The sequence below is a fragment of the Halichoerus grypus genome, chromosome 6, assembly GCF_964656455.1.
Source record: "Halichoerus grypus chromosome 6, mHalGry1.hap1.1, whole genome shotgun sequence".
Taxonomy (NCBI): domain Eukaryota; kingdom Metazoa; phylum Chordata; class Mammalia; order Carnivora; family Phocidae; genus Halichoerus; species Halichoerus grypus.
The window spans coordinates 131130136-131155672 of record NC_135717.1 but is presented as its reverse complement, the minus strand read 5'-3'; the positions used below and the strand labels follow the sequence as shown (position 1 = coordinate 131155672).

The following is a 25537-nucleotide window of genomic DNA, read 5'->3' as shown; positions in this document are numbered from 1 at the left end:
CATGAGAGATGAAGGACTCTGAAAAACAAACTGAGGGTTCTAGAGGGGAGGGTGGTGGGAGGATGGGTTAGCCTGGTGATGGGTATTAAAGAGGGCACGTTCTGCATGGAGCACTGGGTGTTATGCACAAACAATGAATCATGGAACACTACATCAAAAACTAATGATGTAATATATGGTGATTAACATAACAATAAAAAATTTTTTAAAAGTAATTATGCTGTACTGATACATTATTGGGTGTTAAGACACAGAAAGAAACCACTGTCACTTGCGGCTGCTGGTTTGCATGGCTGCTGATGTATTAAATGCATTATATTCATTAACATTTCATTCCAACCAGAACTTACAAACCTCGTAAGTACAATTAGAATACAGATTATCATCAAGGAGAAAGTTGTTTTCACCTGCTACCCTACTATGAAATTCTTTTGGCTGTTACTAAGGAAAAGAAATTCCTCTTCTTAGAGTTTTCAGCTGGTAAGTATCTGTGGCCACGGTGAGCAAAAAGTTAACAGAGAAGAAACTCCGAATTCTTCTAGAATCCTTGAATTTTCACAGCCTACCATGAAAAGAAACTATTCCCTAAGAAAAATAAAATGTTAATAAATCCTTGGTCATCATCACAACATAGGTGAAACTTTTCCACAGGGAAGTAAAAGAATTCTACTAAGATTCTTCTCTATCACACATCACAATGGAGAGCACTCTGAAAGTCACTAGAGGTTCCTGTAAGAATAGAAGTGGCCCCAACAGAGCAACTCCCTTCCTCAATGTCAAAAGGAATGAACTAGTAATACGACACTGGGGGAGATGGAAAAGAGCACAAATAGAATTCAAAGGTGGATTAGAGATGCTTCAAATTGTTTCTATATAATGGAGTCCAACAACTAGAACAAAAAATTACACCACGGAGGATTATTTAACCCAAAATTAAAAAAAAAAAATGATCCATCATCTTTCAAGTTTAACTCACTAGCATTCTCTGGACAGAAAAGGTATATATTTAAGTTTTAAAAAAATTTAAAAAATAAATGCTTTTGCTATATTGCTCCCAGTGATGAGAGTTAGAAAGAGCCATTTATGTTTTCTCTCAATTCAAATATTACTTTTGCTTCATTTATCACCGGTCTGAAATTTCTTGAATGCCTTTCTCTAAGTGATAACATAGGAATCCATTAATGTGTCTCAAAGACAGCTGGACCACCCTAATAACCTACTAGGGGACTTAAAAGTTACATTTAATCAAATGTAATCTCATCTGGAAAAGTTCTAAGTTCTTATTAGAGCACATAATAAGAGACAGTCTAGAGTTTGGCACTTTCCTTAGTGGGGCTTTGATACTCAACTTTCCTTTTTTATTCTAGCCTCAAAGCAGTTTCTTAGACTCCAGGATGCTGATCTTTGTTTGGGGCTGCAATTATCTAAGCTAGTTGTGCAATTATCAGCTATTTGAGAAGGTTACAGTATTCGATTCAATATATAACATTGTCGTAATTTACACTGCAGATGTAATTTACATTACATCCGTGAATTGATAGATGAACTGAGAGTTGAGCATAGAGATAGATGAATAAATGTCATGAGAAGCATGGCACTTCACAAAAAATGAACACCTGTAAACTCAATGTGTACATGCCAATGATAGCAATTTTTAATGTGTATTCAGCCACAAGTAAACACTCAGCCTTCATTTTCTTATTCAGATAAAATTCAGTCCTCACTTTATTTTTTTATAAGTGAATGTTATTTTTTTTAAGATTTTATTTATTTATTTGACAGAGAGAGACACAGTGAGAGAGGGAACACAAGCAGGGGCAGTGGGAGAGGGAGAAGCAGGCTTCCCGCAGAGCAGGGAGCCCGATGCGGGGCTCAATCCCAGGACCCTGTGACCATGACCTGAGCCGAAGGCAGACACTTAATGACTGAGCCACCCAGGCGCCCCTCAATCCCCACTTTAAATGAGTGAGTAAACTACATAGAGTGGTTTAAATTTTCCAGAAATATATCCCTCAAATACTATGGTATGGATGAGTTTATTATAACTAGTCCATATCTTTTTTATTATTCTATCTTTAGTGAATGAAAATGTAATGTCCTTCAGCTATGGCATGAGAAAAAAATCCAGTGCTGGCTATTAATAGTAAATGTGTACTGTCCATGGAATTTATGAGTTGGAAATACCTTTAGAGATAATCTAGTCTAAAGTCCCACCCAAGGGAGAAATTCCCAGTAGAACATCCTGGACAGGAGAGTGGTGTCAGCAAGATGGTGACATAAGGTTTTTCCTGACTTCTCCCCCCACCCCTGCCCCAAAAAGAACAGCTAACAACTATTCAAAATAAGACACCACCAACAGAGAAAATCCTAGAAAAAAGGGTGAGGCTGAAGTACCTCCCACGCCACAGAGAACAAGACAGACTGTATTTGAAGGGTAGGAGAAATAGCCCAGGCCAGCACAGCTCCATGTGCAGAGGTCTCCCCTGGACCTCCTGTGCCTCGGGTGGAAAAGGAGAACCTAGGGGGCCACCAGCCTCCTCTAGTATTGTGGATCATTTTGTAGGAGCCCCTACTCGGATATCATACCATGGGGATTGCAGGGGAATCTGCGGGGCGCAACCACTGGGAATCTGTGACGGAGAAAGAGGAGGGGCAATTAAAAAATGGGTAAAGGACTTGAATAGGCATTTCTCCTAAGAAGGTATACAACAGGCCGACACATAAATAAAAGGTTGCTCGGTATCACGAGTCATTGGGGAAATGCAAATTAAAACCACAAAGATATAACCTCTCATGCATAGTAGAATGGACATCATAAAAAAAAATAGGTGACAAATGTTGGTGGGGATGTGGAGAAAAGGGAACCCTGATGCACTGTCAGTGGGAATGTAAATTAGTGCAGCCGCTATGGAAAACAGTATGGAGATTCCTCAAAAAATTAAAAATAGAACTACCATATGATCCAGCAATTGCACTTCTGAGAATATATCCAGAGGAAACAAAAACACTAACTTAAAGAGATATCTGCACCCCCATGTTCAAAACAGCGTTATTTACAATAGGCAAGACATGGAAACAGCCTAAGCCTCCATCAAACAATGACTGGATAAAGAAGTGTGGTGTATCTGCACAATGAAATATGATTCAGCCATAAAAAACAAGGAAATCCTACCATTTGTGACAACATGGATGGACCTTGAAGATATTATGCTAAATGAAATAAATCAGATAGAGAAAGACAAATTTAAACACCCCATGATCTCACTTACATATGGAATCTAAAGGAAAAACAAAACTCATAGAAAAAGAGATCAGACTTGTGGCTACCAGAGGCAGAGGGGTAGGAAGAGGGGAAATTGGAGGAATGTAGTCAAAAGGCACAAACTTCCACTTAGAAGAAAAATAAGTACTGGCATGTCATGTGCAACACGATGATGACGGCTAGCGCTCCTGTACGACAGCTAGGAAAAGTGTCAAGAGAATAAATCCTATGAGCTCTCATCCCAAGGAGAACATTTTTTTCCTTTTCTCTTTCTTTTTCTTTCTCTTCCTTTTATTGTATCTATATGACAAGATAGCCAGACCTACTGTGGCAATTATTTCAAAATACGTGTAAATCAAACCATCATGCTGTATACCTTAAACGTATGCAGTGATGTATGTCAATGATTTCTCAATAAAACTGGAAAAAATTAAAAATAAAGGTGAAAAAGAAACACAACCAACCAACCCCAAAAATCCTGGACAGCTGTTTCTCCTGTCTGTCTAAACCTGCTAGCAACCAGGAAAGACCTTAGCAGAATAGCTCTTACACTCAGGGCGCCTCTCTTTCCTCAGAATTCTTTCTTTTGGGGGGCGATGTGCATTCTTGTAACTTCTTGGTTGCCTACCAGGCTACTAGATCGGTAACACTGTTTTTTAAGGGGCCCAGGCTCAATTCTAGTGACTGCCACTTTCAAGTGTGGTCCATCCATTAGATGAGGACCAGAGCAGGATGGAAGAGTCAAAGAACATCCTGGGTATCGAAGTTCATCCAAATATATTTGAAAACCTTCGTAGGCATGTTACTTCTAACACTGTGATCTTCAACAGGGATAAATACAAGGCTGTAACACAATTCATTAAACCAATGACATTAAAAACTGTAGAAGAGACTTGACTTAGCAGAAAAGTATAAAAAAACTTCTTTTTTCCATTCAGACTTCAAATGCGAAGGCTGCACCTAATTAAAAATAATTAATGAGAAACCGCATGTGAGTCAGTAGTGGGCCGTGGCCAAAAAGTCTGAACAATCTTAGCCTGATATTAATAGAAACGTTATTTTCTTGAAGGAGGGAAGTAAGATTATTACCCGCTTTTTTTTTTAATCATAGTCAAAATGCATCCTTGAACTCTGCCTTATGGGTCTTTTGGATAAACTATATCTGGAAGGGAGCAATCAGGATGGTAAAGGATCTGGAAAACCTATCAGATATGCGAAGAGAACTGTGGTCGTTTAACCTAGAGAAGGAAGACTAAGGATCGTATTGTGGAGGAAGAGTTGGCCTCAAGAGCAGAGAATCAGGGGCACAGACAAAAACTGCAGGCAGTCAGATTTCAGCTCACTGAAAGAAAGAACTTTCGAGGCAGAAGCTACTCAGAGACTGGAGTGCTGTTTCATCAAGCAAGAGGAGTCGCCCTATATCGGCAGTGCTCAAACACTGTCAGATGTACTTATGATGGAAGTGTGGTTGAAGAAAGCAAGCTTTGGAAACAGAGAATCAAATGTTTGTTTAATGCCTACTACTTGCCAGTTCCTGGGCATCCAGCCTTCACAAAATAGGACTGATACACGTACTGTACTCAGAGTTGATCATTGTATTGGAGGAGGGTTGGACTAAAAACTCCTTAAATTTTCTTTTAGTCCTGACAGTCTATGATACTATTAGGCTAATATGCTCTATTATACATAGTATTACCCACAAATGAGAAAATGTGTCAAATGTGACTTTATAAATACTTTGGGAGAGAAAAGCTTTTTATAGCATTTGATCCTTGATTCAACATTTACTGAATGCCAGTTATGTGCTAGGTACTGAGGTGCCCTATAAGGAATAACCTATCTGAAAGGAGGTTACAATCTGTAATTTTAACCACCCTGTAAAGCCCGTTTCCTCCAGTACTTCGGCCAGTTCAGAGTCACAACACCAATATATAGGATGATCATATAATCTATTTTCCAAATTGGGACATTTTTGAAAGTGAAAAGGGTGCTATTAATAATTGCATCAAGACAACAGGTATAAAAAGGACTGTCCAGACTAACTAGGACATCTGGTCACCCTAATAATAAGCCTCTAGGGCAGAGGGAAGCCCAGGCCTTCCGAGAAGAATAAGTCATCTTTGAAGCTGAAAATGCAGACTGGGCATCAATTGGTTTGTCAACCCAGCTCCTCCCCACTTTGTCCATTCCAAAAATGTGATTCTTAGTCACTCTTGATTCATCCACAAGTGGGCACCAGACCCAATCAGAGTCTGTCCCTGAGATATTTTTAGAACTGGCCCTCTTGAATGGTGACAACTACAAGATATAAAACTTCAGTGTTATTGGTGAGGGAGTGGTCTATGTAGAGAGAATGAAGTCACCTCAGAGGAGCAATAAAAAAAGAATGCCAGCAGTCCCTGACTCCTCAGTTTCAGTTTTCCTGATGCTCTCTCTCTACTGCATACCAGTGCTGCCTGTGACCTGCTTGTTCAAACTTTTCTTTATGAGAGATCTACTGATACTCTTCTAATATTTTTCCCTTTCCGCTTTAGCTAGTTTGAGTCGGGTTTATAGTACTTTCAATCCAAATTGCACTGACTAATCCAAGAGGCAAAGAAATAATTTAAGTGAAAAAGATGGCTCCCATGAAGCTTGTCATTTGACTCTCATCTGTAGGTTTGGCTTTGTTACAGTTTCCAGGACAGAAGCTATTTAAGCAATTCTGAGGCTTAACATCAATTCTCCATTTCTCTTCACCCAACCCCAACTTCGAGCATATATTTGACAAATGGGCTTTCACCCACCTGGCTTGAGACCCTTCTCATCTTTGCCACTAACTGATGTCATTGGGTGTCTTTCTTGGTCCCTGTTCCTGAGTCTCCATTCTGGGAACTTGTACCTAGCACAATCTCTCCCAAGTTAGGGTGCCTGCCGACTTTGTCCACTTCCTTCCCTAGGGATTAATCCCTTAGCTATGGATGTAGCCCTGTTATCTGCAAAGGATGCTTATTAGTCCTTATTGTACTTGCCCTCTCTGACGCATTAACACTGCTGACTGTGTACTCTTTCTTAACTTTGCCTGTTCTTTTGACTTCTATGACATGGATTTCTTCCCATTCTTGCCCCACTATTCTAAACACTTCTCAGTGTTTTCTGAAACCATCTCTATTTTGTCCATTATGGAAATGTTAGAGATCTTGGGAGGAGCCATCTATTCCCTCTTCTTCCCTATTCTTCCTAGAAAGTTTAGTTGAATCTCATGCTATCGACTGCCATCAATTGAGATGACTCTCAATTCTATTTTGCCAGACTGTCTTTCTTGAACTCCTGATTCATAAGTCCAACTGTCTGTTGGACATTTTCTACTGAGTGGCCCATTAAGTGCATCAACTAAAAGCATCCAAAATTGAATTAATCTTTTCCAGAAAACTAATCCATTTCTGATATTCTCATTTTCTTCAAATAACATTACTATTCACCCTAGCACCTGAAACAGAAACTTGGGAGACCATTCTAGGTCCTTCCACTCCCTGGCACCACATTTTAATTCACTATGCTCTATTTATTCTACCTCCCACTAATTCTTGAAGCTGTCCCTTTGTATCAAATCTCACTGCCAATGCCTGATGGTTTCACTCCTTTCTTTCTTTAGTTATTGCAGTGATATCTTAAGTGGTTTTTCTTCATCCAGTCCCACCTCCTTCAAATAACCTTCTTTCATGCTGCCATCGTAATACTTATGAAATATTCTCAAATTCAAAATTCTCCAATGACTATTATCTACAAGACAAAGTACAAATTCTTTAGTAAGGCATATGAAGTCACTCTCGATCTCTCCTAGCCACACTCCCTAGACCCTTATTCCAACACTTCATCAGTCATATATGGAAGACCAGCCCTCTAAACAGTTTGTCTTTTTCTTAATAGGTTACTCCCTATTATCCTTCCATGGAGGTCATAAAATGTCATTCAGCTCTGCCTGGTTCTTCTGGAATGCTGACTCTCAGTTTGTTCCCTCTTGAAACCCATGTCGTGAGAAGCTCAAGTCACATGGAGAGACCACCTAATGATGTGCAGTACCAGCTGAGTCCAGCCCAGGTGTCAAATATGTTAATGAAGAACCTTCCATGTGATTCTGACCCCAGCTGGCTAAATCACCCCAGCATCCCAGCTGAGGCCCCAGACATCATGAGGCAGAGATGTACCATCCCTGCTATGCCTTATCTGAATTTCTGACCCACAGAATCAATGAGCATAATAGGAGGATTGTCATTTTACATCACTAAGTTTTGGGTAGTTTGTTACACAGCAACAGATACCTGAAATACCGAATTATGATATCATTTCGTTATCTGGGATATCCAATGCTAGAATAGTTTTCTATACCTTCCACAATTTATCCCAGGTTATAGCTGTATAGTGCTGTAATTGTTGCCTTCATAAGTATATTTGATTCTTTTTTGTTTGCCCAGTGCCTAGCACACAGAAGATTTGCAATGAATATTGTTGATGAGGTCCCTGAACCTTCTTCCTATCTAGTTACTCATTACTGCATTGTAGGCACCCAGTGAGACCTTTTCCCACTCTATATTTTATTCTCAGTTGCTGATTGGGTCACCTTTGCCTCTCAAAATAAGTCCTTCAGCAACCACAGCCTCAGAAGTTCACCCAGACCCTTGCCTACTACAGAAATCAGTCTAATTTCAATTCAGCTTCTCCCTAGTGAGCTCTAAGTAATTACGGAAGGCTTGGCAGGGGTCCTAAGAAATGCCATGGAAATAAGGAAAAGGAATGGCATTAGGAAAAGTGGGGGAGAAAGACATTCATCTTCTGAATTCCAACTGTGTGTCAGGATCTGTGCTAGAAGGGCTCCATGTGTCTGACCTAATCCTCTCAGCAACCCCTGAAATAGACATTTCAGTTTCCATTTTATGGATGAAGAAGCTGAGTTTCAGTGAAGTTCAGTAATCTACATAGGGCCACTTAGCTGGCAGAATGGAAGATCAACCCCAGTTTGCTTGCTCCAAAGCTGATGTACTTCCTACGTCATACATACATTTTGGAAGACTCTCCTGTCAGCAGCACTTGCCCCCTGAGAGGGCTGATGGATAAAGTTTCACAAGTCCGATTTTCTTTCATTGACTTTAACCACAAAGGGGACTTATCCTCTGATAAAATGCTAAGTACCTAGAAACAACATAAGAAGTATAATCAATCAATAATATTTCAGGATGCATATGTTTATTCAAGGGCAGGTCTGACTGGGAAGGGGATCAGGGAAGGGAGTGGAAGGAAGGAAGAGCACACAGAAGGCCCCGAGGGAGAGGAAGGAGTTGTCTTAAGGTGAAGTCAGAGGGAAAACACAGGAGAGAAGGCCTGGAATCTAAGACAAAAGCCCTTTCCCTAGAGACTTGGGTGGGGTCGTGTCCTGGGGAAGATCAGAGGATCTAGGACATCCTTTTGTATAATATAGACAGGAAGCTGCAAACTTCTTCTTTTACCTCTGAGCAGAGGAGCTTTAAAACTCTGCTAAACCAAAGACTACAAAGAAATGTCCCCAAATGAAACTTGGTTGGTAGGATCCTATTTTTCAGTTCTCATTAATGTTAATTTTTCATCATTCTTTTTACTTACACATAAATTGATTTTTTTTTTTTAATTTTATTTTCATGGTTGTCAAAAGACTCACGCACAACAAAGTTGGGATCAGGATCAATTTCTATTTCTTTTCCATTAAAATCAATATAATTTTAGTGAAGGACAGTTGATTAATATTTTAGAAAAAAAAGAAAAAGAAAAAAAGACTCCTTTTCCCAGGCATCATTGATTCATGTCTGAGCCAAAGAATTACCAAAGGCCAGTCTCTGTTTTTCCTGTTGAGTAAGTCCTGGGATTCTGGGTTAAGCGGCTACTTTGATGTCATTAAAAAAATCAAATTTTAAGTGCATTTTGACAGCCTACAGTGTGCCTAGCATTCCCTACCTGCATACAAATAACCAACCTATATGTATGTGCACGAGGAACTAGGAAATAAGATCACGTGTTTGAAATCTGGTTTCCTAAGCAAGAAGTTCGGAGGTTGCTTGATAAGAGCTGGTTATATAAAATTAGTGGGTTTTCTTCTAAGTGGGGACTCATTCCTCTGAATTAAAGTTATAGTTATTCCAGTGCTCCTGCTGGGGCTTGTTCTAGAGTTGAGTGAAGATGTGTTATCCGTTTTAAGAAACACACACACACACACACACACACACACACACACCCTGGATTTCCATAGAAAATGTAAGGGAAACCAGAAACCTGTAGTATTATGGAAGCAGAGGGGAAAGTGTTTCCATAACAATAGTACAATGAGAGTAATGACTGATGGCATTTATTGAGCATTGTCTCTTGTTCTAGGCATAGTTCTAAGTACTAGACATGTATTAACCTTTAGCCTTAAAATTGGGGGTAGATACTTTATGATTCCCTACTCGCAGTTAGAAACAGTGAGACATGAAGATGTTCCTTTTTCCAAAGTCTTACAGATAATGAAGTGGGAAGCTGGGAGAATAAAGTGGTTGCAGAGTTAAACTTAACTCTGATTAAATCCAGCTCTGCCTTTTCAGTCTGTGCCTAGGCAGCAAAAAAGGTTTTAGACCTTCTCTGTCCTTACGTTCCTCAGCCTGTTAACAGTTGAGAAAACTAGGCACTGAAGATAACTGTGGGGAATGAAATATTTGAAAAATCCCTGCCTTTGGGAGCTTCCCTTCCAGTGGGAGAGGCAGATCCTAAGATAAAATACATAGTATGGAAGAGAGTAGGAAGTGCTGAGGTGAGAGGTGAAGCTGGGCACGGAGAAAGGACGTGTTGGGGGGGAGGGGGTATTTTAGACAGACTGGTCAGGGACGCCCTAAACAGAAAGGTGCCATCTCAGTAGGGCCCTTAAGTGAGGGATGAACCGGGCAGATATCTGGGGGAAAGCTCTCCAGGCAGAGGGAAGGATGATTGAAAAGGCCCTGAGGCAAGAATGTGCCTGGCCTGTGAAAGAATGGCAAGAAGGCCAGAGTGGTCCGAGTGGGGGAAGCAGAAATGGAATGGGGTCACAACAGGCAGGTCTCATAGATGTAGCAGGAACTCGGACTTTTATTGCGGAGTGAGATGGAGAGAGGTTGAGCAGAGGATTTCTATGACCTGACTTGGGTTTTTAAATGGATCACTCTGGTTGCTGTGTTAACAATAGACTATTCTGCAAGCTGCTGCAATAATCTGGTCAATAAATGATGGCGCTTGGCCAGATTATTAACAGTGGAGGTGGTTCGGCTCTGGAGATATTTGGAAGACAGAGCCACAAGGTTTTGCTGGTGAATTGGATGTGGGATGCGAGAGATACAGGAAATCAAGGGTGACTTAACGTTTTTTGGTCTGAGAAAGTTTAAAGAACGAGGTTGTCATTTATTGAGACGGGGAAGACTGCAGAAGAAACAGGTTTTGGGGGGGAGAAAATGAAGAATTTGGTGTGGGGCTTGTTCAGTTTGAAGTGCTTATTAACTCTCCCCACAGAGAAACTGAAGAGGCATTTGGACACATACATGAATCTGGAGTTCAGGAAAGAGGACGGGGGGAGATACAAAATCAGAGCACATATATGGGATTTAAAACCGTGAGAAGGATGAGACCAGCAAGAGGGAGAGTGTAGAAAGGAAAGAGACAAGGCTTACACACGGGTCCCTGCTCCTCTCCAACATTAAGGCAACAAGGAAGAATGCAAAGAGGAGTCTGACAGGGGCTGCCAGAGAGGTAACTGGAAAACAGACACATGGGAGGTCCCAGTTGTGAGGTGAAGCCAGTGTTCACAAGAGAACTGTGAGCAAAACTGGTGGTCAAACAAGGGCTCTGACCTTTGGAGTTAGTGAGGGAGAGGCCATTGGTTGATCTCATCAGGAAGAGTTTTCTTGGAGTAGAGATACCTTGGTGGGGTAAGAGCGGGACTGGAGAGGACTCGAGAGTGGGAAGAGAGAAACAGGAGATATCAACAAGCGTAGCCCACTCTTTGGAAAAAATGGGCTATATGGGGGGCGGGGGGAGAGAAATGGAGTAGTAGCTGGAGGGGGTGGCCAAGAGAAGTTTCTGTTGCTGATTTTGCTTTTGACAGAAGAAGTGACACATATGTGTAGGCTTCTGGGACAAATCTAGCAGAGAGGGAAGCATTGACGATGTGAGAGGAGACGGCAGAACTTCGGGAACAGTGAGTGCGCAGGTGAGAGAGGAGGGATCCGGTGCACAAAAGGAGGGCTCGACCTTCGGGAGGAGCAGGTCAACATTCAGGACCTGAGTTAACAGGGCAGAAGATGGGACGTAGGTACGAGTGATGGGTGTACTCAGCTGCGTGCATCTGTGGAAGGTCTCTTCGAGCTGTTTCAGTTTTCTGTAAAACCAGAAGGTAGGAGGAAACAAGGTAATTTACCTGAGTGCAAATGGGAAGGTACTGGAGGTCTGAGGAGAGCAGAGGAAGTATAAAATACTCAGGGGATTAGGAGTGTAGCTAAACTAGTGAAACGTAGGGCAGCACTAAGGACCCACTAGTAGTCAGGGATCTCAAATTTAAAGTGAAGTCAAGCAGCAGGATTGCATGTTCTTCTCCAAACCCTTTCGGCTCTACCAGTGAAGGTGCAGAATAGACCTAAGAGCAGTTTCAGGGGAGTCATACATCAGGATGACTTGAACAGATGAGGAGTCCAGAGCCCAGTCTTAAACAACTTGTTCCAGAAGTCTTACTGTGAAACACGGTTCAGAAGTGATGCAATGTGTGGAGGAATGGTGGGACGGGGAAACGTAAGATCTTTCTTGAAAGGTGGGTGATACTAGCATATAATTCCACACTAACGGACCGACCAGGGAGAGAAGAAAACATTGGTGCAGAAGAGAGAGGGGGTCACGGGAGGGGTAAAGTCCTGAACAGGTGTGGGAACTGACCTCTGATAGGCACAGGCAGAACAGATTCGGAGGGAAGATTGGAGGAAGATCAGGTTTTCCCCTCTGAGGGTCTCCGTTTTCCAAATGATAAGATGAGGTCACTCGTTAGGAAGAGGGCACACATGGGAAGTTGGAGGAGCCAGGAGAAGGAAGTATCTGGAAGACTAGGTGAGTGTACTTCCTATGGAAGCACAGTAGGATTACCGGCCATTGTCAAGTGCCCATTTGAGGTTTTTTTTTTTTTTAATCCAGAGCTCAAAGTTAAAGCAACCAACTTAAAATCAAAGTGAAAGGAATCAGTCTGGTTCTGGGATTTTCTTCAGCAAGCAGCTACTTAGAGGGTAGAGAGTGGGGTTCACCAGGGAAACCTACAGTTGACAGAGCTTCATCCGTGAAAAATATCCTATCCCTAAAACCCAGGGACAGTGCCAGAAAGGGAAACGAGAGGGTGACACTAGATGTGTTACTCTGACTGCTGATCCCTTTAAATGAGTTTCTATTTTAAGAGCCTGGCTGTCAATAGTGCTTAATTTAATCAGCTTCTTGAAGGTTAAAAGGAAATTGGAAATCTTTGTGAGTACTGAAACAAGTTTTCATTAGAAACTCAGACTAATGGGCTAAGGGTGTTAGAGCAAATGTGGGTGGCTTATTTATTTATTCCAAAAGACAGTTATGACCCTGCAGGGCATATTATTGGACATTGTTTATCTGGGTCTTATCAGGATATGCCAGTTGCTTATCTCAGGATCTCTCCTTTACCCCCAAGCTATCATTTCTAGCACTGGCCTGCAGAATCATCCCTGAGATCAGTCCTGACCTTAGTACAAGGAGATTTTAGGAGCTCTATTTCAGAACTCAATGGACTCTAACCTCCTTACTCTGGCATGTTAGGCCTTTTATAATATGGCTTTCCATCTACTTTCCTAGATTCATTTCCCACCACTTCACCCACCTGTACCAGGCTACTTGTAGATCCCTGATGATTCATACTCTGAGTAATTTCCCCTCTCCGCCTAGAATATACTTCATTGCCTTGTCCACCTGCAAAACTGTTCTTATTCCTTCGAGGCTCCTCAGTAGCACTTCCTCAAACTTTCTCCATTTCCCTTAGCTTTCCCATCAGCACTTAATATCTAGCCCTTTAAGCACTTACCACGTTGTGCTTGATTTATGTATTTGTCTACCACAATATTCCTTGAGGGACTGTGTCAAATTTATCTCCGTAGGCCTAGCACTTAGCCCAATGCCTTACATATAATAAGCACTTTGTTTAATAAACAGCATCAGATCCAACTCGTAGAGAGAAAAATAACAGCTCTAGAAATAGAGCTTCTACTTTTTTCCCTCAGATCAAGCCCTAAACTTGTTTCAAGATCTGTAGCATTTGGGTAGTCAGTATGATGAAGTCGTTAAATTTTGGCGCTCCGGGCAGAGAGAGCTGGATTCGAATGTCAGCTCTACCACTTACTACCCAAGTACCTCTTTGGGCCTCAGGTTCCTCATCTATTATCTGATGAAAACAAGAGAATCAACGTCATAGGGTTGCTATAAAAATAGACGAGACAGTGCATGTAATGTGCTTAGCTCCATGTTTCCAGTGCTTGGCACATAATGGGCAATAAGCAATAGTTACCATAATCATTATTATGCACTGTAATTATCTGGAAGCTAGATTCTTGCTGATTTGTCTATGCCTGAGCGCTCGTCTTGAAATCATAAGTATTTTAATTCCTCATTGAATTCGTGTCTGCTTTGCATCCCCCTCTGCCTCTCCCACCACTCCTTCCAAACTACTACCCGACTCCAAGGTGTCTGGTCTTCTAGGGGCAGGTCCCTGGCACCAGGTAGCCAATCTCTACACACTGCCTTCCTGAAGGTCCCCGTGACCACACCCCAGCTGTGTGCCTCTGCAGACCAGCCATCCCCGGCGGGGTTCTCCACTCCAGCTTCTTCCTGGGCTTTGGTCTCTAGCTGTCAGTAGAGACAAAGGCTCAGCCTTTTGCTTCCTCCCTGGACCCTGTCTCCGTCCCCAGTATCTGCCCCACCTCAGCTTTTCCAGCCGCCTCTCGGTCTGCATTGAAGTGCCCTGGTTAACCTTTTCTTTTCTCCATATCTGGTCATAACGTACATTTTATATCCTCTGTGCACACTTGTGTTGAATAGTAATGGTCAGTCCTATGACTGCACGCGAAAGAGGGTGCTGACCTAGTTAAATTCTTTTGCTATAAGGATCCCCAGATACCCTCCTGCAGCATCCAAAAGGTCTCTGATTTGTCAGATTGTTGGCAGTTCTAACCAGATCACACATACTTGATTATATTACAGTTTGTTAGTTTCAACCAAAGCCATCTAAGTGGCCCGATCACTGCATCCTACCTGGAGCTCAGAAGCCCCCGACTGTATCGGATGGTGGTTAAAGACACTACAGCTTTGATTTTGATTCAAATGAATTTCCCGAAGAGAAACCTCAGGCCGAGGCAATATTTTGATTAAAACTCTCTAGCTAACTACCAAATAATCTGAAGAGATTAGTGGATTTGCAGCAGATGTCAGTATGTGGAAATAAGGAGAATCCTATTTCTAAATGTTTCCCGAGGCTCACAGTTAGAAACGACCTTGGCCAATCTGTTTTACCTAGAGTCTCGGTCAGTTGAAATGGCAAATTTTGCAGAGAGAGAGAGAGAGATTGAGAAGAGAGAGAGAAAGAGAGCAAAAGATGCCCCTGGAACTGATTATTCCTGGATAAACAAATCACCCTTAAAACAGAGCTACCATCCATTGGTTAAACAAGGCACTGACTTCCATATCACCAAATTAGCTAACAACTTCATCTACAAGACTGTTTTTCATGAATATTTACTCTCCTAGAATGTTACTATATTGCGTAAATTTGTATGGACTTACAAGAAATCAATTCTTACGTAATGGTTATGTTCTATGTATACAGTTATATTTTATAAAAGAAGCCATATGTTGAGACCCAAGGGCTTCTGTAATGTAACCAAAGATACGTTTCCTGCAAAACCAAAGGGAGGGGCTTCCTTTTGTTTCCTAAGTCGAGAAGTCATCAGGCAATAAAATGATTCCACTCGTCTTATAAGTGGTTAGTTAATGTGATGCCAGAGAGGAGGAGAGGGTTGGAGGGAGAACCGTCCCTGTTTACAACATTTTGAGTGATGGCTCTTTGGATCAGGATTTCTTCCCTCCATGTGCAAAAAGCAGCAGAGATGAAAGAGACTGAATCATTCTTTCCAGACTTGCAAAAGATGCCAGCCAGAGGCTCTGGATGAGGTGGAGAGGGGGAGAGGCCAGCTCTCTCCTAGGGCTGCCGTGTCCAGCCTCCACGGGGACTGGAGCGGAGATTCACCCCACATGTGTACTCCAGCAACCCACTCCCACGTGAAGCTGCTCTTCCCAAGTGCCTGTTGCTAAATATAGCGCCTGCATTTCAGACTGACAGGAGAGTTCCTGCTGTGTACACCAGGAGCTGAATCTTCACTTCACACACTCCTAATATGGTAAGCCCTGCAGCCTATCAGCCCGGGAGCGCTGGAGAGAGACCCGCTCTGGGGCTGGCATGCTCCCTACTGCTTAACCCTTTCACAGAAGATGGACTGACCACGGGTCGCGGCAGATTCTCCGGGTACTAATAGTCACAAGCCAAGCGCACGTGACCTGGAAACCAGGATCCAGTCGCCCTTCCAAAGAGCAGTGTTTGTGGACAGTAAGCCTTCAGATCCAGGAAGCAGGGCGAAATGAACTGCCTGAACTCCATGGGCCACGGAAATGAAACGGGGAAAAGAAAAATAAAGGAACAAGAAAACCTATTTTCAGGAGGGTGGGAAAGGCAGTAGCGAATAGGGCAGCAGAGGAACTGACAAGTATGCCCCCCACGCCCCCCTCAGGCTGTGAGTCTGCTCTGACACAGCCCCTGCCGCCCCAGGCAGAGAGGCCAACAGGTGTCCAGGCTGGCTGTTTATACCAGACCCAGAAGTGAGCAGAGAACGCAGGGAACGCGTCCCCAGGCCCCCTGATGTTCTTCCCAGCCTGCTGCAGACTCAACCACCCCAAGGACTGGGCCGTTCAGTGTTTCAGAGTGTTTACCAAGAGCCAAAGGACTGTGGCCCTTGCAGGAATAATAAGGAAGAGGCAACGAGTGGTTAGACAATAAATGCTCCTAATAACTTGCTAAAGGGTTAGAGTGTTGGTGTTTTTTCCTTGGGGGAAAAAAGGGAAAACCGCTGTAGCAGCTTCCCACTGAGAGGGCTATTAGGGCTGGCAAGTCTCTTTTCAAGAGGGGATGATGTATAATAAAACAAAGTTAAGTTTCAAGACGTCTTCATCATGCTAAGGATCGCTCTGCTTCTCAGTGTTCTGCTGACTTCCATAATTTGGTAGGATTAGGAGTCTCTTAATAGGCTGAGGAGGGTAAGGACTCTTTTAAGCAGTATAAAGTATTTCTCCCCTGAAGGGTCAGGTGCGGGCCCTCTCAGATACGGGCTGGCCCTGCTGCTCAGGGGTCTGCAGCGATGACGTCAGGAGCTGGCCAACAGTGCCCGCTTATTTACCTTTTGGATGCCTACGTTCTAAAAACTGCTTTGCACATTTTACTTTCTCAAGACCGGAGTCCTCCAAGAAGCACATTATAGGAGGTCCCTAAATTAGAAATGAGACCATGGTTGGGCGTATTTGTGACACAAGGCATGGACCAATATTCTGCCAGATATCATCATTTCCTAGTGAAATCGGTCTGTGTGCAGGTATGCATTTCCTGGCTCTCCTGCACTACCCACGTATGTGTTGTTCCGCCTATCACTCCCTCTCTGAGGGGGCCAAGGGGGCCAAGGACCCACCCTCAGTGCCCAAGGGTAGCTTCCAAATGGGCTTGTTAGATGGGAGCTCTGCAAAGTCTCAGGTCGCAGACCGACGGGGTCCTTCTGCTGAGGGCTGAGCTCCAGGCAGCCGTGGAGGTGAGTCCCCCTCCGGACATAGGCAACACCTCTCCTAACACAGGTGAGACCCACCTCACTGGCTTTTTGCCCCGGTGATGAATAAGGAGAGATGGCCACCTGTAGCTTTCGCTTGCCTTCCACATGGCTCTCTGGCCCCTGGCTGTCCTTTGCCACCTCTCACTTTATCCTCTCCCCCTGGGACCCCAGTCTGGCCCTTTCAGGTCACATCCCACATAAGTCTGTCTGTGCTCCGAGGAGGGATAGGGTGGGCAAGATCTTCTGCTGTCCCCACCGCCCTCAGCAGCCCCCACCCTGGTCTTTTCAAGCTTTATTTTTGCACAAACTCGTAAGTGGGGTGCTCAGTTCCCCTCAGAACCTTTGCTTTTCATCCAGATTAAACCCCGTTGTTTTAATGGTTCCCAATGCAAGAACCAGTTTAGGATGTTTGAGGGGCAGAAACAAGCAAACCTACACTTAAGTATTTCTTTCCTTTACAGTTTTGGACACAATAATCCTCATTTTCCTTGTATCGGTGTGGACCCTCTAGCTACGAGGAAAAGTGTCAGGAATTACGGAGAAGGAAGAAAGCATGGAAATTAATATATGAGATCTTACCTCATACCAATTGAAATATCTATAGCCTTTATTACAAAAGAAATAAATGATATCCATTTGGCAGAAAAGGAACACTTGAGAGAAAGCTAAAAAAGCATTACTTCATTTTCAATAAAACTTAGATTAAAAGTCTTTGTCAGAATTTGTATCACTGCCCATATTTGCAACCCAAATTAAAAAAAGAGAGAGAGAGGGAGAAAGAGAGAGGAAGGTGAACACTTCTCTAGAATTCTTCTTGCAGTTAATTTCACTAATTCATAAACTTGAAGCTCCACCTTAACTCTAGCCCCCGCCCCCCACCCCACCCAGAATGGGTTGATCCTGCTTTGTGCTTTGCATCTCAGTAGTCTTAGGTCCTAAGAAAATGTGGACTATGAACCTAACATGCTCACATTCACAAGGATTTATATCGGACATTAATATTAGCCAATAGGCTTCACTTACTTCATTCAATGATTATATTTTGAGTTGTGCTACATGTCATTCTCTGTTCTTACTAATGGAGATACTGCAGTGAGCAAGGCCCAGTTCCTACCTTTGGAACTTTTAGTGGAGGAAAGAGACCAAAAGAAGAAAACAAAGCAAAACCTGATTGTCATCATTATTCCGAAGGAAATAAACAGAGTGATATGGTATGAGAGTGTCTGCCGTAGGAGCACTATTTAGAAAGCATGGTTCAAAGAGAGAGACCTCTCTGACAAGGAGACGTGTTGGGTTAAGACAGGCCTGGAGTGTAAAGGTGCCGATAGAAGAACCAGTTTAGGATGTCTGAGGGACAGAAACAAAGCCAGCGTGTGGCGTGAGCCCAGTAAAACAGGGAGAAAGAGAAGAGAAAGGAGATTGGCCAGTAGGGAGGACTCAGAAAAAGCCGTGGAGAGGCTGAGATTTTTACTCTCATTTCGGTGAAAAAGCATGGAAGGGATTTTAGCAGGGAAAGAATGTGATCTGATTTCTAGGTTCAATGGCAAATTTCTAATTTCTGTGCTCACAATTAATAACTGCAGCTTTCTCATCAAAGCGATGACAGTGCAGATACCAGACGCCTGGTGCGTGCCTGCACATCAGCCTAGCAACTCAAGAGGCTCCATAGTCTCGGTCTCTTGAAGTTTGAAAATTCTGCATCCCCAGGAACTGAGTCATTGCAGGAGTTGATTCACGTCCCAGAACACGCCAGGCAGGAATGCTCTTTTCTTTTCCCTCTGGGTCAGGAACCAGCAGGATCTTCCTCTCTGATTATATTCAAGAGTGTAAATAGCTCCTGCCACCAACCTAGCTAGAGGGACTACCCACCAAGTTCTAGAGAAGAACTATTACCCTGACCTTGGTACCAGATTCTTGTTCTAGGTCTGCACAAAGAAAGCTAGACCAGGGCAGACGAGAACATTTCCTGTTTCAGACAACAGGCCTGGGAACAGACTGGTAATAAAACAGCACATAAGCAATAGAATGATCTCAACAGCTGTGCTTTGTATGGACTTTCTTCCCTCTGCTTTGGGTGGGGGCTTTTTTAATAGTTTCTGACACCACAGCTCATTGGCACTTCAGTAAAAATATCTATGCTGGATTGTCACCTGCCCCCGTCCAACTTGACTTCTAATGATGTGGCAGGTGAAGGGACAGGAGGCCAATGATCTTTAATATGGAAGGGACTGAAGATATATTTTTGTGAGTAGAGATCCTCTCTTCAAGTTTGGCCACCTACACTTTCCAGAGCTACAAATAAGTTGACATGATTTCCATGCTATAGTAAGGCCTTGAGGGGCTCAATAAAACATACTATTGACGAGGTTTTTGTTTGTTTATTTGTTTGTTTGTTTCCACACTGCCTTCCTTACTCTCAGGCTACAAAAAGGGATAGTTGGTAGTGCTTGGGAAGTACTCCCCAGTAAACAGAAGCATAAATCCCAGGTCTAATTAGTAATGCTATTCAGTTTTCAGATGAGCTGATATGCCCTTTGTAGGGCTTTGGGTTGGTAAAGCCTGTGGGTCAATGTCAGTTTAAAGATGTTTTTTCTCGGTTCACACATGGAACACAACAAAGGAAAGGGTTCTTCCCAGGGAGCAGTGGGGAGATCTGTTTCTTCAAAGTGGGTGAAGTTGTAGACAATGACCATTTTCCACAATAAACATGAGCTGAACCATTACATTTTTTAAACACAGATTTATTGGATAGGTTTGTGTGAATGTATGCCTTTGGCCAAGTTCTCAAGGGTTGTCTTTCTTCATGGGGGAAAAAAAAAAAAACCCTCTCAGCCAAGGCCAAGGAAACTATTTCAGCTAAGAAAGGAACTGCTATGGCCTGTGATGTAAGCCATGAGGTAATTGTAGCCGGAGCCGGCAAATGCAGCCAGTGGAAAGGCTTTAGCGAGAACCCGGCTGTGACAAGAGGCCCCTGATAGCCCTGCTCTCATCTCTACGGCTTCTGTGACAGGAAAATGGCCTTGAGATGACTTTCAAGTCCTAAATTTCTTTATGAAAGAAAGTATTAGGAAGGAATAAGAAAATTGCAGGCAGGCCCTAAAAATTGAATCAAAGGGGAAATTCTTATGAGTTTATTTAGAAACGACATATTTAAATTCTTTTGAAATGCTCTTTTATCTTACAATACAAAAGAGGGACTCGGGGAGGGAAGAGACCACGGCCAGGACGCTTGACCAGATCAAGTCTTCACAGACCAACCGCTGGAAATGGATTAAATTAAAAGATGGGATTGAATTAGGCCACCTTAATACTTTGATCAGGGAGCCCATTTACCAAGTGTGACATTGCTGAATATTTGGCTGTGACATGAAGGAAGAAAGGGAGAATCGATCGCCTTAGCAGCCGCCGCAGACACGCATGTAGACCAAGCATCTAATACGCAGGTAAGTGGGAGGTAGGGGCATGGTGCTCCAGGTTTTGCACCTGCTCTCCTCAGGCTCCCGTCTCTGCCTTTCTCTGTCCTGTTCTGCACCCCCGGGACAAAGTGTCCCTGGTCCCCGACAGCCGGCTCCTGGTGGGATTTGAGACCAGAGGGTGAGAGGAGGCTGCGGGTGTGGTGGCCTCTCCGCTCCCCGCTGCTTCACTCCCCACTGCTGACAGGCAGCATCCTGTCAGGTCGCTGGCCCCAGGCCTGTTCTCAGTGGGCTCTGGGAGCAAATTCCCCTTCCCTTGCCCTTCAGCCCTGGGAGGGATAATGGCTCTCTGCTCTGGCTAATCTCTGGATGCTTGCCATCCACGGTTTGCTCCCTCCCCCGCCCCCACCTCTCCCAGGAGCCCCTTCATTATATTCTCTTCACTTAAACCACTTGAGTGGAACTGTATTTCCTGCCAGGACACAGACCCATAAGGTCCTGAATACATTTTCTCAAAAAAGACTACAGCTCTATTCTAAGGCAAAGGGTCAGGGGACACCATCCGTCCCTCATTCAGGTTCAATGCCTTAATGTGGAAAATGATGTGACATTACTACAGAACCTAGACTGCAGTTCATTGTTTTCGTCAGGCATTTTTAGCACGAGGCCCGTGCGTTTTAATATAGACATTGCAGGTCTGGGCCAGGGGCCCCCGGAAATCCACTGTAAGATTTATATTATGGGGGAGCCCAGCCAGAAGGTGTGGGCAGGCAGAGGTATTAAGAGAACTTATGATTCAGAAAGAGCCCCAATTTATAAAGGAATAGGAACCCTTTGCATTTATTTTTCTTTGCTATGTAGATAGTCAAGATAAGAGAAAGATGAAAGAGAGAGGTAAGAGAGGACAGAAAAGCGAGGGGGGGAGAGAGGGGAGGGGAGGGAGGGGGGCGATCAGTGGAAGGAAGGGAGGGAAGAAGAAAAGAGAGAGCTATTAATTCTTTCTTAAATTTCAGCCAGGGCTAAATAAAGTTTCTTTTTAAGAAAACGGAACAATTTTACTTGCAGAATTAATGCCAAGATTTTTGCTTTGAAAAAGGGGCCAGCCTACAAGATACTTAATTTACAACCTGGAGCTCAGAGGCCCTTTCCAAACACCCTGTCTGAGATATCCCCATTCTCCCATACCCCACAGCCCATGACCTGGCCCTCAGCGGTACCTGACATCCCATTATAGGACTTCTGTGTCGGTCTGCTGTCGCCCTTCCCCTCTGGCCCGTGAGCTCCACGAGGCCGGGCGTGCCAGACGTCGGGGCCAGGTAGAGAGTGTGCATCAAGGCCAGCGTGAACGTGGGAACCCAGCATGTCCGGAGACCAGGGTGGCCATTCCTCCTGGAAGGAAGACAGATGAATGGCGGGGACGGAACGACTATGATTACATTTTGTCTCAGCAAGTCTGAATCGAGGACACTTACTTATTCCAAGGCGAGCCTCTCCCAAAATTGCTTTTTGTGCAAACCCGATTCAGGGCTTGATTCACGTGCTGTTAGTGGCAGAGAATGAAGTGTCTCTCTTCCCTTCCTTGGTGCTGTCTCTTCCTATGAAAATAAGAAAGAAAAACCTCCAGATGGAGAGCCTCACATTGTCGGCAGAGTTAGAAAAACTCCCCTGGAATTTGTGTCAGTGATGCAGTTCGGTGCAGACTGACAAGGGAGTAATCTCCCATCTTATCGTTTTAATTTCAGGCTTCGGAGATGCCCAGCTCTGCTGTTCAAAGGGTTTTATTAAAAATTTGTGAGGAGGGAGAAGAGGTCTCCGGGGGCCTGTCTGATCTCGTTGTCTCTGACACAGCCCGCAGATGGAGCAGCGCCACAGAAGGCTGAAGATGGCCGTCCACGGGGCTGGGGTGCAGCCCCCCGGTACTGACCACGCATGTTCTAGTCTGCTGGGATCGCTCACATCACCGTGATGCTCACTGTTAACCTAGTGTATCCGTCTCTGTCATTAAACCACTGGCGTTCTAGTCAGAAGACAAACACCCACGGCTCCCCAACCTTTAACTTGCCCCCTTCGCGCACCTTCTGCTCTTGGTCCTCCGGGGAGAAAACCCCATTCTCTGGTAATTTTCTCGATAAGTCCAGATCGAGCTACGGACTATCAGCAGTTCCTCGACGGCTTTGATGCGTCGCGTGAGTCCGATCGTCTATAAAGAGGAGGGACTGTCATTTGGATCATCATCCAGACGACGTCAGACCCCTCTGAGTCTAGGTGCAGCCCTCCCAACAGCCTGAAAAGGCAGAGATCGGCCTGATGGCACCGACTAAAACGGAAAAGGAAAGACTGGCTTGTGTGTTCCCTAGGAAGGAGCGCTGGGTCACGTGAAGGCCGTCGCACACCAGACAAGCTGTCTTCTCCATATGTATTTTTCTGGTTGCCTAGAGAGGTCTCGAGCCCGGAGAGCGGCCCTGCTGAGTTGCCCAGCGGGGTTCTGCGAAGGTTTGGGATGAAGAAAGATGTGGGACCCGGGAAGTAGAGAGCGCTGACCGGGCGTCCGGATTCCAACCCCAGCTCACTCACCAGCCCCATCACAGCCTCGCTCAAACTGGGGTAAACGTGGGGGTCAACTGAGAGTCTTTGAAAAATGCAGATACCTGGGCACAGCTCCCAGAATCATTATAAAAACAAATTGGAACCTCCGCCATCACCTAAAAGGGCCAGTGGAAGGTGTATGTTTATAAAAAACTGGGGAAAACCTTCAAAAAACCAGAAAATGCAAAGCTAATGCCGAAGATGAGTCTTTTGGGTTCCCCTGGTCACACTGTCACTCTTGGAGGGGGTTCCGAGTCAAAGAGGTAGGGCCAGGGTGGCATAGGAGAGGTAGGCGCCCCCCACTGCTCAGGCCCTAGGACTCTCATTTGCTCAAGGGCAGACTGGGGCTTGATTCCACAGCTGCCTTGGGAACTTGGGAAACTCCTGGTCAGCAACCGGGCTGGGGAAACCACCTCACTTACCTAAGGCCCCAGGCATCGGTCTTTGATTCTTTGGTAAGTCCATACCCAAAAGCAAAGATAAAAAGATTCCTCCCTCCCCCTCCCAAAACCCTTCCATCTTGTCTATCTATGAACTTTGTCCCTACTTAACTTCTTGCTCCTCCTCATGGGAGAAAAGAGGGTGGCTCTTCTTCCTTATATGTTAGGGCCTGTATTAGACTTGGCAATGGTCATGATTTTTACTCACAGCATCACTGCCTCATTCAGTGGAGTTGTGCAGTGCACTACCTGTACAGCTGTCGATGATGACCCTGAGGAAGCCATGACTAGACAAGCATGCCATAGACACGAAAGTGCAAATGACTGAACACACACACACACACGGTCAGTAAGCCACCAGCATGGCAAAGAAAGGAAAATAGCAGTAACACCGAAACCAAGAGAATGACCTGTTTTAACCTAGACAGTGATCACACGGTTCCATGTAAACTGTGATTTTAGTAGCTGCTTCTTTGGCCCTAGAAATTATGCTTTCCCTTGAAGAGCTGATGTAGCACTCCAAATGATACATTCAGTACTGGAATTCAGTGTTCTGTTTCTCTGCAGGATGGTAATAGAGACTGGATACATGTCCTAGTGTCTAATTCTCCAGTTACATAATTAGTAACTGTGCATCTTGGGAAAAAAAGTCCTGCTACAAGATAGGATCTGGCAGGAGGCAAAGCTGAAGTTGTTGTGCAGGGTAACATTTTTTTTTAGTACTAAGGCTTCTTTAGCCCCAAGTCATTATTAATTGTTTCTCTCTTCTTCTGTTACATTACCATCGTTATTATTACTAGGTGACCATTGTTAAAAGACTGTTGCTTCAGAAATTTGAGAATGAGGGGGGCGGAGCAAGATGGCGGAGGAGTAGGAGACCTGGATTTCGTCTCCTCTCAGGAATTCAGCTGGATAGGGATCAAACCATTCTGAACACCTACAAACTCAACAGGAGATCGAAGAAAAGAATAGCAACAACTCTCTGAACAGAAAAGCGACCACTTTCTGGAAGGTAGGACGAACGGAGAAGTGAATCCGAGGCGATATTCGGGAGGATAGACGGCGGGGGAGGGGCCTCCGACGGCCGCTTCTGGCAAGTGATAGAGCCACGGAGCACAAAGTCGGAACTTTTAAAAGTCTGCTCCGCTGAGGGACGTCACTCTGGTGGCGAAGTGGGGGGTGGAACCCTCGCGGGACAGTGTGGTCTCAGGACCCTCGGGGTCACAGAAAGACCGGGGGTGCCTGAGTGCGGCAGAGCTCCCAGGTATCGGAGCAGGGAAGCCAGCTGCAGAGACGGAGCCCAGGCGCGGGCTCTCAGCTCGGGGTTGTCATAAACCGTGATCCGCGGCTCAGTCGGGCCACTGCTCCTCCAGCAGGGACCCAACAAGCGGCAGATCCGGGGAGACTCACCTTCTTCCCCCGGGAGGAGAGGTGCGGGAGCGCACCGTGGGGATCTGCTGGGTTTGGAGACTCCACCCGGGGTCGGGTGCCAGATAGAAAGGCGCGGTCACAGGCCGGGTGAGCGTGGAGTGTGGCCGGAGACCGGGGAGACGGGAGTGACTGACGGCTTTTCTCTGGGGGCTCGCTGAGGAGCGGGACCCCGAGTTCTCGGCTCCGCCGGGGCGGAGACTGGGAGGCCGCCATTTTCACTCTCCGCCTCCAAAGCTGTACGGAAAGCTTGCAGGGAACAAAAGCTCCCGAGAGCAAACCCGAGCAGATTACTTAGCCCGGACCGGCAAGGGCGGGGCAATTTTGCCTCCGGCAAAGACATTTGGGAACCACGGCAACAGGCCCCTCCCCCAGAAGATCAGCGAGAACAGCCAGCCAAGACCAGGTTTACCGATCAATGAGAACGGCAGAACTCCAGTGCTAGGGGAATACTGCACATAGAATTCATGGCTTTTTTACCATGAT

General features: G+C 44.7%; 1 long non-coding RNA gene across 1 annotated transcript in view; it reads right to left on the bottom strand.

The window, feature by feature from the left end:
- LOC118552303 (uncharacterized) overlaps nucleotides 1-22878 on the bottom strand; it is a 76084-nt gene extending 53206 nt beyond the window's left edge. Inside the window, exons 1-2 of the long non-coding RNA XR_013448575.1 lie at nucleotides 22070-22878; nucleotides 21815-21986 (exon numbers count right to left, since the gene is read on the bottom strand). This is a non-coding gene — a long non-coding RNA (uncharacterized LOC118552303). The remainder of the gene's footprint in view (nucleotides 1-21814; nucleotides 21987-22069) is intronic.
- Nucleotides 22879-25537: the final 2659 nt, after the last annotated feature.